This window comes from Adiantum capillus-veneris, chromosome 9 (assembly GCF_014529385.1).
Source record: "Adiantum capillus-veneris isolate H3 chromosome 9, ASM1452938v2, whole genome shotgun sequence".
NCBI lineage: Eukaryota > Viridiplantae > Streptophyta > Polypodiopsida > Polypodiales > Pteridaceae > Adiantum > Adiantum capillus-veneris.
Window position 1 is genome coordinate 162,255,305 of NC_140939.1, and position 15,217 is coordinate 162,270,521.

General features: G+C 42.1%; 1 pseudogene; it reads left to right on the forward strand.

Annotated features, from left to right (window-relative positions):
* Nucleotides 1-831: 831 nt before the first annotated feature.
* LOC147451494 (uncharacterized) lies at nt 832-9,554 on the forward strand (annotated as a pseudogene).
* Nucleotides 9,555-15,217: the final 5,663 nt, after the last annotated feature.

Sequence of the window (15,217 nt, forward strand, 5' to 3'; positions counted from 1 at the left end):
GCCCAATCCGGTACAGATCTTCAATCGACTTAAACTTCGAACTACCATAACTTCTTCCCCGTAGCTCCAATCGACGAGCCGTAAAGACAGGCCGGTAGTGCACTTCAAGCACTATAGTTGTAGATCATAATCTCCCATCTATGCTCATTGCAAGTGTACTCATTTTTTCCATCATTAAGGCATTTGTTGACCCTTTTAAGCCGCATCTAGCATACATTCAGCATTAAACTTGGCATGTTACCAAGCCCTGATCACTGTTCACTAAAGGTTTAGGCTTCAAAGAAGCTTAGCTCGTATTTGTTTTCTCTTTTTCCCATCATAGAAGCGGAGCTGCACAACACCGATTGTTGATCGTGATCGTTGGATTGCCTACGGACTGCAAAAGATTCCCGCTTTCTCGGATCCGGGACTTGAACCCACTACCCTCTCCCCCACGGGATTGACTATAACCACTAGGCTAATGCGCGCTCGTTGGAAGCTGTGTATGGGATAAGTTTATAAATCACGGCGTCGCGGACAAGTTTACACCTAGTTCATACCGAGTTCGCACTGAGTTCACACCAAATTTGATGTGGTGTGCAGGCCCTCCCTAGTTCACACCGTGTTCACGTCGAGTTCACACCAAATTTGGTGTGGTGCACATATCTCTGAGTTCACGCTTAGTTCACACCTAGTTCCAATGTGGACCAGACAGCCCGAATTGCACCTACCTCGTGACGCCTACTGTGGGCCATTGATCCCACCTCCCTGGGGACGTGTCATTTAGTGACGAGGGGCGACGCCTAAATATTTGCAACAGGGAGCGAGGCCGATGGGTGGCGCTTGCGAGTAATGGCCACAACAAGTGACGATGGCGCACAAACAGGTGGCAGGGGGCTGGTGTTGGCAGCACGAGGAACGAGCGCAAGTCGCAACTACAAGCGATCAAGAGAAGCAGTTTTCCCTATCGACCGCATAGATGGTTCATACAGCAAGGTGGTAGCTGATTAAGGCTGCTTACACATTGGAAGTGGACAACCCATTTTTTTAACGCTTGACCAATAGCGTTGTACGCCCTAGGCCCTTACACACTGAGTGATGGACATCATGCGCATGAGCTGAGTCATCTTCCAACGCATGTCCATGCTTCAAATGAAATCGAGCAGCCAGCCACAGTTGTCCAAGGATGGGCACACATGATGAGGACCAATCATTGCCAAGCACCTCTTTCCCGCTTATCGCATTCGCGGGCTTCTGCAGCCTGCACGTCATTTGAAAAGGAGATGAGAGCTCTTTTTTTTGCATCCTACAAGAAGCTCTGAGAGAGCCTTCACCTCTCACCATTACTTGCTCTTCATCTCTGCAGCCCTGACAGTCCAGGTATTTCAAGTTTAGTGCATTTTATATAGTCCTGCTTCAGCTGAAAAAGGCTAATGTTTGCTTATGTCGGGCTTGGTTTAGAGTCACTTGTCTATTGCTTAGCCTAAGTTTAGAAGATATTATTTTCAGAGGTTTGCTAAGAATCCTCAATGATCGGCAATTGTTCAGCTTCAGTAATTATTCACCGCAGGTCGATGTGATTGTATACATTAAGCTCAATGTGCATATTTGTCATCGACACAGCTCCACATGCGTGCTGGCTATAGAATTGTGCGATTGTGATCTAGTTTTGTTGCATGATTAAGCGTTTTCGACATGTTGGTTGCGATTCAGCTTGTACACATCCATGGATGTAGAGTAGTTGAATTTTTGCATGATGCCTTGTACCTTGGCTTGAGCTAAAACCGACTAGCATTTATCACTTGGATTTTTGTAAGAGTCGACAAATCTGATGTGATTTCTAGTCCATACACATGTTTGCTTACAAGAAGTTGAAAATGCTTCGCTAAATTATTTGCGATGCCAAAAAATCTCTAAATTGTTGTTCATTGGTCTTATATTGTTTTCTTAGGAAATGGATTCACAAAATCCTTCTAGCTACTCCCAAGTGAGTCAGGATTGTGATACACTCCCCTATTGTCCCAGTATTCTCAAAGACCATACTCTCCTTCACTTGGTCAAGGAAACTTTCCCATCTCCCCTTTTGGAGGATCTCCATTTGGCTGCAGGCCATTTCATCCACCCATACGACCAGTGACTCAACACATCGCAAAATGGAGTCCTTTTCCTTCTCCTCTGCAGGCTGACACAGCAAAAATAACAATGGATGGAGATACCAGCAAGGGCATAAATGGGAACGAAGGTAGGCTACCCAAATTGTAGGCCAAGCGAAGGATTCAAGCAGTAACAAGCGAAGTGGTACCAATGATGAACACTACAAGCGTGGAGGGAAAGGAAGAAAGAAGAATCAAGCCAGCATGGCTAGTCCAGATGAAGGCAGCAAAGACATGAAGGGGAGAGAGAACTGGAAGGATGCTTGGGTTGTGCAACTCATTCACATTCATGGCACTATGCATGATGACTTTGGGAAACCTCCCAAACAGGGTGTAGATCTTTGGTCAAAGGTTGCGACACAGCTTGCTTCACGTTTTTCAGAATGTGACAAAGATGGCCAAGCTTGCAAGAAAAAATGGGGATGCGTGTACGATGCGTATAAGAAAGACAAAGCTCACAATTGTATATCGGGTAATGATCGTAGGATAACCTATGATTGGTACGATATAGTGGATGAGTACATGCATAACAGAGCGAATGTAGTCAGTGAGTCTCATGCTTCGGCACTTGGCGACTCCAACAACATTGATCAGCAGGATTCAGTGAGTCCCTCGCAGGCACAGACAACAGAGGACGTAGGAGAAGGTGCATCATCAGCTGCAAAAGAAAGAGTCTTAGGCCCTGCTCGAGACCAGCGCCAACGAAAGGACAAAAAATTTTGGGGACTCCCTTGTTAATATGGCAAATACCGCCAAGATCATGGGGAGCTCAACAAAAGGAATCAGAAGCAGCTCACAAGGCTGAGCAGGCTGAGAAGATTAAACTTTTGGGTTCTCTCAATAATGCATTTGCTGGATTCTTGGATGTATTGAAAATTTCAAAAAACATTGATAAAATGATCCCTTTGTAGCGATGCTTTGTGCAATGACATATTTTGATATTTAATGATGTGACATGTGACTTTTTTTTTTGGTTCTTCTTCTCTCTCTCGAGCTTTATTGTCTCTATTTGTTGTTCATTAATCCAAATAATCATATGTATCAATGTCTTCTTTTGGTTGAGTTTGAAAAGTGATATATACTTCTGTCACAGGCTATGGAGGATGAGCTAGTGTTTCTTGCTTGCTTCTTTGCATTAATTATTGGTGCAATCGCAACTCTAGAGCTTGTAGAATATGACGATGTTGGCATGGTTGACTACACGTACCAAGTTCATGTTCTTACTTGTTTCATTGGTCAAGTAATCCCAGTCAAAGCAGCACGCACAGGGAGGAGAAGGCATGAAAATAGAGCATGTTGGGCATATCCCCGACCACACACATTCATGGAGCAGTGCTTGAATGGTAGCTACTCTGACAAGATGTTCAAGAGCAGGCTTCGAGTAAGCAGAGACACCTTCAATTTCTGACAGCATGGTTAGCTCCAAAGATGTGCCGCTCTGACACAAATTGTCGCAAGGCAATCATCGTTGAGAAAAGAGTCTGTGTAGCTTTACATCGCTTGGCTTCAGGGGTGAGTCTCCAAATTATTGCAGACTTGTACTCGATCTCCACAACCGCAGCACAAGAGATTGTCATCCAATTTTGTAATGCAGTGTCTTCTTCCGGTCTGCATGATCTTTTTGTCAAATGGCCTTCGACTGACACGATGCAAAGCCTTGCCAAGGATTTTGAGGCAATCCACGGTATTCCTTTTGTGATAGGAGCAGTAGATGGTAGCCATGTGCCAATCATTGCACCTCGAGCCAATCATGAGGACTACTTCAACAGAAAGGGCTTCCACTCAATTATCTTGCAGATGACAGTGGCCACAAATTGCGTTGTTTGGGATTACAACATAGGGTGGATATGGTCCATGCATGATTGGAATGTATCTCAACGCAGTCAGCTAGGTCAAAAATGTGAAGCAGGTTGCCTATGCAATTATTGTCTCTTGGGGGATTGTGCGTATCCAGCAAGATTCTGGATGCTTCCACCTTTCAAAGGTAGTAAAGATGTCTTATCTTTCGAGCGGTACTTTTGGAACTACATCCAATCCAGTTTGAGAATGCATGTGGAGCACGCTTTTGGAATGCTCAAAGCTCGGTTCACAATCCTTCTAAAGTGTTGTGACATGCTTTTGCAGAATGTGCCAAAGATGATCCAAACATGCTTGGTCCTCCATAACATGTGTATTGTTCACGCAAATTCATTTGATGAAGGGTGGATTCGAGAAGCCCAAGGTGAGCTACAACGGGCCCAAGCTCAATTGGATGCCACCAGCTTGGATACAATAGTTCGTAGCAGATTAAATGACGCTCTTGCAGAAGTCTCTTGCTTGATGGACTCTGACTCTTCACAAGCAGTAGAGAGGGCACAAAATGGAGGCAATGTTTATTCCGATATTGTTGTAAATGGGGCAATAGACGAGATAACATTGCTAGAGTGATGTTTAAGGAGAGAGAGCGAAAAAATGCTATTGCGGTTTTTGGAGACGACAATGATTCTGCTGATGAGAGTTTTGAGAGCGAGTAGCTCAATTATCTTTTATGTATTGGAGAGTCGAGGCTTAATTTGTGTTGGAGAGTACTTGCTTGATAATGCTATTGTTAACGCAGTTCTATTACTTAGGATCCCATCTTAAGCAATCAAGGTTGTGTTGCAGGTCATCAAGTACAAATCCGTGTACTACTGTTTTGCAAGGTTATGTCTTCACTCATGTTTGGTTGTTAATGCATTCGAGAATCATTTCAATGAGTTGAATGTACAATTTTTATGTACTTGCTTTGATAATGCTATTGTTAACGCAGTTCTGTTGCAAGTCATCAAGTACAAATCCGTGTACTGTTGTTTTGCAAGGTTATGTCTTCACTCATGATTTGTTGTTAATGCAGTCAAGAATCATTTTGATGAGTCGAATGTACATTTTTTATTTGGCAGGTCGTTAAGTACAAATCAATGTCTTGTAGGTCTTGCAGTGGTCGTCTTGCTGGTCGTGAATGACAAATCAATTTGTCTTGTACGTCAAATGTATGATTTTGTGTTGTGCATGGTTTAGTCTCTATGGTTTGCTGGTGTTTTGATTCTTTCTAGTCTTCAAAGTGTATTCTTATTTTGCAACAACAGTCTTGTCATACTGGCGGAGCACTTTTTAACGTAGTCATATGTCTTGCTGTTGGAGCTGATAGCTAATTTGTTGCTGCGCGTACTAATAACTTTCTGTTGATAGCTGATCTAGCCGATGCGTGAAATACATGCTTGGTTTTGCTGTTGCGCATAACAGATTTATATTTTTTATTATATAATTTCAATGTCCAAACTTGTGTGTGTAAACACCAGTGCCCAATATTGGGTGGACAAGTTTTTTAAAAGCTGCTCAATGTTGGGCAGGCGCTGGGCACTCAAGGGCAGTCTGTAACCACCCTAATATTAAATGTGTTGCACGTCTTCCAGGCAATGGAGTTAGCGTAATCATTGGACCCTCAGAAGGCGCTACGGACCCTCAGCACTATCTCACACAGGCTTTTACGGGCTCAATTCTGGATGACTGCCTTTTGCAGTGCAAAATCACACGGTAGTGCCCCTCTTTCGAAGGGGGGGGAGGGGGGCTCGTCTATAAGCGTCACAAGGTGGACTAGAGGGATAAACGGCTGGAGATGGATCAGCCGTTGATCGGCCCCCAATGCCGATAAAAAATTAAGCGTCCATGGCGTCATGTCGACCCTTTGAACCCACAACCTCCCCCTCCACAGCCCGGAGCTTTACCCACCCGTGTTGCCGCACATCGATGAAAGCGTTGTGCCTTTGCGCAATCAAATACCTGCCCCCCTGCTACATCGATCCAACATCCCAGATCGTGTGCCCCGCCGTTAATTTTCCCCTGCCGTAGATCCCTCGAGTGATACCCCGTGTCACTTATAGAGGGAGGGGGGGGGGGGGGGGGGGGGGGGGGGGGGGGGGGGTCCGGAAAAGGAGAATTCTTTTCTTGCTCAATGCATGCATGCCAATGAGGACCTTCTCCCCTACAGCTCTCTCTACCGCCGCAACGTTTGAACCCAACGTAAGGGTGTTTACAAATAGCCATTTTCAAGCGAGCATATGTCCAAAACATGGCGAACTCTTTGAACATGGTGGGCTGGTAGGAAGAGAATTGTTTACACATCTCCATTTCATAAGACGTCAAAAGCGAAGCTCTCATTGGTTGAAATGGGATGGGCATGCCTCCGCCATATTTGGGCAAGCAAAACCCCCATCCAAAAGCATACTCAAAATGGTGTCGAGCTAGTTGCCAACAAGGACATGGTGTGCAGCTCCATTGGCGATGTGTATGCAGCGTTGCCGCCATTTTCTAGGTGGATACAAGCTATTGGTTGCAGTTTATAGTAATAGCAGGCGAAGCTCTAGTCTGTAACCACCCTAATAGAGAGCACTTGAGAATCCTTCCTTTATCTATGGCACTTCCAAGCTCTATCTTCATCCCCCTCATAGCTTGTCAATTCCCCCTTATCCACTCAACCTCTATTAACCAATAATGATTAGCTTAATGTGATGCGGCCCGCTCCCACACAATGATCTGGCATGGCTTTGATACTAATGATACAGCCTAGTAATGCCGCAATGGGAATGCTACCCGAGAGGGTCAAGTCTTGATGCTCAACCACCCACCCTTTGAGAGAATGAGGTTACCCCTCATTCTCGGACCATATACAGATGTGTGGCATGCCATCCACATTGGTCCGACCACCCGGGCGCTACGGCCAAGCGGTGGTCTCCCCCTGAACCCCGCTTTGTTGACTCAACGATCGGAAATCGATTGACCTAGCTGTAATCATTTCAAGCTTCATGACAATAATAATAATAATAATATCCCAATATACATGTCTATTTGAAAAACCCCACACCCCCTCTAATTTTTACATAAAGGATCAGTTTTGAAGTATTTATAATCCTCTCCAATTAATTTCCCGTGATATGATACACATTTTGAAAAGTAATTGCCTAGTGTACTCCATGTAAAAAGTAAATTATTGAGAGGCAATCATAATTGCTAATTATTTGAGAGACAAACTACATCACAAGCCTCCTTCACCAGCTCGATTCTATAATACAAACATCACACATTTGTTAAATCATTAATGCTTAGGAAAGCTGAGAGATCGGCCCCCTTGACAGGGATCTATGCAAGAAATATATATTTACATGTTTCCTCAATATAAAAACATGAAACAATGGCTATGTGGATAAACATGAAACTACAAAGAGGAAGCTGCATCCTAGAGTTATGCAAGCACCTCCATGTAAAGCAGAGGTAAAGCAATCACCGTCAGAGATGTGAAGCCAAACATGGATGACATCTTCTATCGAAGCATGGACACTACTTTCTCAGACTTTGCATATGTCCATAGGAGTGAGCTCCATGGCATCCATCCATCATGTTTTGGATTGGCTCTCACAAACTGAGGCAACCGATTCATCTCGTTATAGCAAAACACAATCAAGTCTGTTTTAGAAGTGGAACACCTCGTCTTCTACCTACACCCTACAAGCTTGGGGATGGTCTGTCTTGTGATGAACCAAAAAGCCCTTCGTTCAACAAAGCATCCTCACCTTGAAGGTTATCATGGTAGTGTTTATGAGAGAGAGAGAGAGAGAGAGAGAGAGAGAGAGAGAGAGAGATGAATGGACAACACGACAAACAAAATCCATAACTTAAACTATACATAATGTTTATGAATCATCTTCCAAAAGATCTCTACAAGAAGCATCATCCAATTCTAAGCCCATGGCTCCTAAATCAATAAAGAGAGAAATAGAATTGTCATTTGTGAATGTTTTGGCTTCATCATCTTCAAACTCATCATCATGCATCTCATCATCATCATCATCATCATGGAAATCATCCTTGCTAAGACTAGCAGCCGTGGGACTTGAATCGTCTATCTCTCTCTCCTCTGTCTCCCCCTCATCCAAAGTAGTAGGTGGGAGAGGGTCGAAGATGGTCTCCACTTCATTAGTGGCAAAAATGGTTCTCCCTCGAGGTGTTAGGGGAACTACAAACCAAACATAATGTTTTTGTTTAGCTATTGAGAACTATCTATGGCTAGTTCATACTTCAATAACAAACAACTTTGTTATTCTTGTAATTTGTCAATAACATAATGTTTTTATTTAGCCGTTGAGAATTATTGTAACTCTTTATTGTATTTTGAAGTTGTTCATGATTATAATATTTTTTTTGTTTATAGTTAAAATTATTTTAATGTATATTCTCAAATATTAATTTTGAATATTACTTCGTGTTTCTAGTCTTGGTATAGTTAAATTAGAGGGGATTTTTAGTCTAGACACATATGCACGTGAGACATCCACATATGTTCTTGATACAAGAGTGGACACCCTCATGTTATATGTGGTTAACTACAATTCGGATAGCTGGAGCGTAATGTGTAATTACTATGTTGTCTTTCTATTTTGTCACTAACAGTGAGTTGATGATTCGTAGATTGAGTCCTGCGAGTTGAGGAGAAGGCGTCCGCAATAAATAAATTCATCGATCGTTTTATATTTGCACAATGTTTTAGATCTTTTATCAATAAGCCACTATGGATGCTTTGTAAATAGGATAGTGAGAACTCACTCTAAGAGGGTCATGCAATAGGTGATATGCTCCACTTATAGCTAAAGTGGACAAAGTGTAAAAGAGGGTCCTCCAATTTTTGGCACCAAAAAGTAATATCAAATATTAAATACCAAACTCCACAAGAGGTGCCGTGGAGTTTGGGCCTACAATCTTTAGGCTTTTCTTGTGTAGATACTCTCAATTTTTCCCTTCCTCTCTCTTATACTATGTTATGCTCTGTTGTTTACGTGCAGTGAATTGTTGCAAGCTCTTGATCAAAACGTCCATGACACAAAGTGGGCTATTCGCAGGATACCAACATCAAGTAGAGTGGAGTGTAACCATTCGATAGCTGGTAAGAAGTGTGGGTTGAGGTAGAGACCGGGAGACCGAGCTCCGTGTTTTTGGAGTGATTGTCAATTATCTTCTTGGCAGAAGCATAAGTTTTTCTACTTTTGCAACGCAGATGTGAGGCATACATGGAGAATGGTCACGGTCATCATACACCCACTAGAGTGCACTCCTCATGTATGGCCTATTGTGAAGGGCACCAAACTCAATATCCAAGAAGCTTGTGCACTTGTGAAGGCAGGATTTGAGATTGGAGTGTCAATGGAATCATTGCTCCCCAAAGAAATGCATCAGAGAGAGCCACATGCCAACAAAAATGAAGATCAAAATTATCCCTATCCACCAGGGGTATCAAAGGCTGCTGCCTATGCTCAAATTAATGCAACATTAGAAATCCTAGCAAAATTGATTGGAAGCCATGTAGAAGTGGAAAGAGAGAAAGAGATTTTTACCATAGAGCTACTGACAGGTTGAGTAGAGCCCCTACATCATGCATAGAAGTTATAATTCAGAATGTCGCATCTTGTTCGTGCATTGATTTTCAAGGCAGATTGGCAAAGAAGGCTTCCTTTCTTGCTGGCAAGTATCTTTATTTTGTGTACTTGATTGTACTTGGACAAGATTTCAACAACATGCATATCCATCAAGCACGAATTCCAAAGGCCGTTCTTAAGGATGTGCTAACAAAGGCAGTCAAAATCCAACCAACTCAATTATAAGGGCTATAGCCTGGGTAATGTCTTATTTTGTTGGACTCCTTTTGGAGGGGTAGACAAGATAACTAAACGTATAATCTATAGATCACTGCAGTTATTTAGTCCATTTTGTAACCCACTCATAAGGTTTTTTGAAATGAATTAGCATAAACTTTTTGTAAGAGGTAGGTACTAAAACGTTTTTTTTTCTAAGTTATTCCTTCAAGAATATGATAGATTCCATCCATAACATATTTGAAGAGTTTTGAAATCTTTGAAACTCAACCATGGCACTCTCTCTAGTCTATATTGCAATCAATCTCCATTGCTCTCCAATGATCAATGTTGAATGGCATGCTCTCTCTCCCTCTCTCACTCACTCACTTATTCACTCACACACACACACACACACACCCTTCAAACCCCCTTTAGCTTGTCACTACCTCATTTTGTACCCACCACTAATAATTTTTTAGGTTTTTTCTTTCATTTCATTCATGTTCCAAATAATTGTATGATAATTGTATGTTTTTGTCTCATAGATCATTTGGGCCTTTTGCATACGCTAATAGTACACCTCAAAACAACTCTCTCTCTCTCTCTCTCTCTCTCTCTCTCTCTCTCTCTCTCTCTCTCACACACACACACACACACACACACACACAAGCTCTCTACCAATTTTCCTCCCTATAATTTTTTCCCATGATATAAAAGAAATCATGGTGCATGCAAATTTTCCATGGCCCTAGCAATATATGCTCGGGGAGTATTAACATTCATGAATGTCTATAAAAATGTTAAAGTTTCTTTTTTGAAAATTAGATGTCATTGTTAATGCTTTGTTTGGATCCAATGGATTATTGTTCATAGAAGTCTTAAACCCTAAATACATGGGGCTTGATTTTACTACAGTGGGGTTGTCTCAAGCTACTATGTGCTCGCCTCTATTTGCTCAATTGATTCCTCAGTTTTTCTCTAGGCTCATTGCTCTTGGATCGCTCCATGGATGCACCCCACTAATGTTTGTTTTCTAGAAAGTAAGGTTTTTGTTGATAGAATGACATTACATAGCTTCTAGAAGACCAGGTTCATTGTACAAAGAAGAAAATTCAACTAAAGTAGACAATAATAGAATGGTCCCTAACTAATGGCACTGTTGTTGCTACGCTCCTATAGAAGGCATACATCAACAACAACTATCTACCATAACAACCCCTGTTTGCACTACTTTAGCTTCTTGTTTAGCTTGTTTCCCTCTTGTTTACAGAGGATCTTGAGGAAATCAAGGTGGATTTAAGGCATGAAGACCTGGCTTTTCATGTTCATAGCAGTATAGCTTTTCATCTTTGTTAGTGTAAATTCAACATCAGCTTCATGTTGATACATCTTCATGGGGATTATTGTGAAGCCAACATTGTCTCTTAAGTAATCAAGGCAAAAAGTTTTCTTCTTCTCTCTCCCATTCCAAGGGGGATCACTATAGAGACAACACTTATAAAGGAGAATCAAGGCTATCATTACTCAATTATCACACGAGGCCTACTCACTTCTTTGTTGGGGATGAGATAATATCATATTTCATAGATCCATGAGATAATTCTTGAGACGATTCCTCTTCCACCCCTCCTTGTACTCTCTCTCTCTCTCTCTCTCTCTCTCTCTCTCTCTCTCTCTCTCTCTCTCTCTCTCTCTCTCTCTCTCTCTCTCTCTTTTTACATGTTGATCCCTAGTATTGTGGCTCCTAGTATTTTTGGTGCACCTTGTTATGCCCACGGCATGTATTTTATGTTATAATAAGGAATATGTACATTTATTACTAAGTGCTCATTACGAGCTATTGTCATTTTCATCGGTTGGCCAATGTGTATTCATTTTGAGCATTGAAGAATCTATAAATAAAATACGTGAAAGAGGGAAATGCTCACTCTTGCACGGGGGGACATTGCACCCGGCGCTTGTGTCTTCTTCTCTCCTCTCCTCTCTTCTCTCTCACCGCGTCGGCGAAGCACTCCTCTCTAGGAGGTGCACCTGCACGTACCCTCTTGCTCTCTCTATCTCTCTTTGTTCGTGTATGATTCGATTATATGCTCACAGGATTCGTCAAGTATGGATATTCGTGGTGTTCTATCATTTCTATCATGTTATTTGAGATATTTTGCAAGGACGCCATGCATCCGTTTGTAGCAGTGGTATCAGAGCCAAGCTGCTACTTATCCTTTATGGTTTGGAAGATGAATCTGGCATGCCACTGCTCGGTCCTCAGAGAGAAAGGGTCCTAGATTTAAATTTTTTGACAAATGCGATAACTTCTCAAAGATCATCAACTATGGACCAAGGCGAGCTCAATTACAAGGCCAGGTTTAAATCCCTGATCAACGAGATGTTATTAGTGATCTTATGAGGGGAAATTGTAGACGCTGAACATTATGTCAAAATCTTCCAAAAGCAACCTCCTACAACAAAAGTATGAAAAAGTGCCAGTGTTCTCACGACTTAGAAAGTTCATCAGCATTAGACATTTTCTTTGAGAAAATTCTCTAATCAAATCATTGCATCAATCTATGTAAAGAAGCCGGCTCATGTGTCTGTCACCACCCTCACACACGTCCCCTCTCTCAATATGAATTAAGACGATCATATAATCAATTTCCTACAGGATTTAGTGATGGACTGGGCAATTTTCACATTTGAGAGGAACTTTGATCATATATGTATGCGAGTGCGTACAACATTCTAAACGATGTCATTAAATATCTAATATCTAACCAACCCAAATGATTTTCTCATATTAAACTGATCATTGATTGTGGGATAATAAACGAGAACAAGGGTTCAAAATAGACATGTGCTTATGGATCTATCTCAACACGGGGCCAATGGTAAAGGGGCCCAAATGATGTCAAAGAGCAAGGTTAACTAATGGAGCTTAAAAGACATTAGGGTTAGCTTCATTAAATACCTCCAATGGTTAGTGTTAAAAGTCCTTTGACCTTAAACAAGCTAGGGCTGAACTTGAGGTGGGAACCCGACCTAAACTTGTCTTTGACCTTAAGCAAGGTAGGGCTGTTCTTGAGGTGGGAACCCAACCTAAACTTGCCTTTGACCTTAGGCAAGCTAGGGCTGAGCTTGAGGTGGGAACTCCACCTAAGGTGCTTGTCATGCTTGATGATTAAGGTACTTGAGGTACTTGTCATACTTAATGAAGAAGTTGCTTGAGAAGCTTCCTATGCATGGGGGGTAAGATGCTTGAGTCAAAAAGAGACCCTACACACTTAATGAGGAAGTTGCTTGAGAAGCTTCCTATGCATAAAAGTCCCAAAGTTATGGGAATCTTTGACCTAACCTTCCACTCACCCAAGGGGCACCACTTTTCAAAAAGGGCACATGGGACACATGTCAGACTCTCACTAAGCTTAACCACATGGGGTGCTTGAATGCTATTGGTTGGGCTAAAGAGGGGTCCAATGAGCTTCTACTTCCATCCAAAAAATATCTAGATATTTTCTAGATCTCTCTCTCTCTAAGGGGTAAGGAGGATACTTGTCAAAAGACTACCCATGTACTTGACTGCATGCTGCATGTGATTGGCTAGGGGGGAGAGGGGTCCATTGAGATGGAAGCATGTGGAAAAGCTACCACTCGCCCACAGCAAGGAGGGGGGGTGCTAGGGGAATATACTCCACACACACACACACACACACTCATTTGGAAGGGCATTCTCACTTGGTGAAAGTTGAGGAACATCACCTCCTTCTCCAAGCTTGTGAGAAGTGAGAGCCTACATCAACACTCTTGGCTATGGAATGCAAATCCAACCAAGATCCATGCTTCAATGCTTAAGCTTGTCATCTTCTCCATCTTCATTACTATGCTATTATGTATGCTAGCAAGAAGAGTAATGATAAGTGAGGAACTATTTCTTTCTCCTATGGAATGTTTCTTCTTCCTCTTTCCTATCCTCATTCCCCGCTAGCTCTCTCCACCTTCGAAGGTGTTTAAGGCCTCATGCTTTCTACAAGTTTATGTTATGCTTGTGATACATGAAGCTTTCCATCTTCATTGCATCACGTAGGTCACGAGGAACACAAAGATTGTATTGTACCAAGTCTCTCTTGATGGGAGAAATATAATACAAATGCCTATTGGAGGGGGGACCGGCTCCATATGAATCCGGTCCTCAACTATTGTCATGTTCTCTAAACTCTCTCTCTCTCGCAAAAGTATTGTTCATGCCAAGTTAACTAAGTACCATGTTTATGTTGCTACCATCAATTAAGTTCCCCCGCTATGCTCACAAAGTAATCTCTCAAAAGTGCTTCACCTAATTTCCTAATTCCGCTACTCTCAAAGTTCATAGGCCATTTCCATTACATTGGTATCAGAGCATTTGGTTTCTCTTTTCTTGCTTAAGAAGAGAGGTCCTTAAGTAGCCTATTAATGGTTGATTTTGTTAATTATATTAGGGTAAGTGGGACTAGGATCTATTATCGGTTTTGTTGAGCCCACTATGTGGGATATGGTGCACACCTCGGGAGCTTTGGTCTTAATAATGGATTCTTTTTAGACTTGCCAACGGCTTTACCATTATTCAGCCATAAGAAGTCTGAAAGGAGCTATCCTCGCAACTTCGCTATGTTAGACTCACTCCACTACTCTCTATAATTAACCAATTCGAGCCGTGGGTGTAGATACTTAAGTGCCTATTTTCAAAGGCTAAGAGGAGTAGCAACTAAGGTTTTGATTTGCCAAAGCATACACTAAGTAAACACATAAGTTTAATTAACATGGCTGACAATAACCAAGAGAGTAAAATGAACATTAATAACTTTGATTTTTCACATGAAGGTACCAATGATAATGCCCCATGTTTGTTAATTATCTTGTCACTAGGTTGCAACAAACTATGGGCAACCCCATTTTGCAAGCCGAAGTTACTCAACAACTTCGTGCTTATGGGATTTCCTTTCCTCTCCAAGAGGAGAGAGAGCTTAGGAGGCCTCTTGATGAGACCCCCAAAAGAAGACTCTCCCCCATACAAGAGGAGGAATCCAAAGAACAAGAAAATAACGAATCCCTAAGTTCCTCCGAAGATGTGGCTCCACGAAGATGGCGGACTAAACGATCGCCAACTCCTTCCAAGAGGAAACGGTTAACCCATAGTCCTTCTCCTCATCACTTCAAAAAGGGAAGAGAGGAAACAAAGGAAGAAAAGGACAAGAGAGAGGTCACCCTCTTCTCCTTCTTCTTCACCTTCCTCCTCTTTCGATGAAAGCAATAGTTATTCTCCTAGAGAATACAAGAGGGGAGGACATCGCAAATCTTGCTCTGCATGGCGAAGGTCACAAAAGCTAAAGAAGTTCAAAGAGGGAGGAAAGAGTATCTCTTTTCTCACCTATGATGCCACCTTTGGTGCTACCGACAAAGTATTGGCCTTCATCCAAC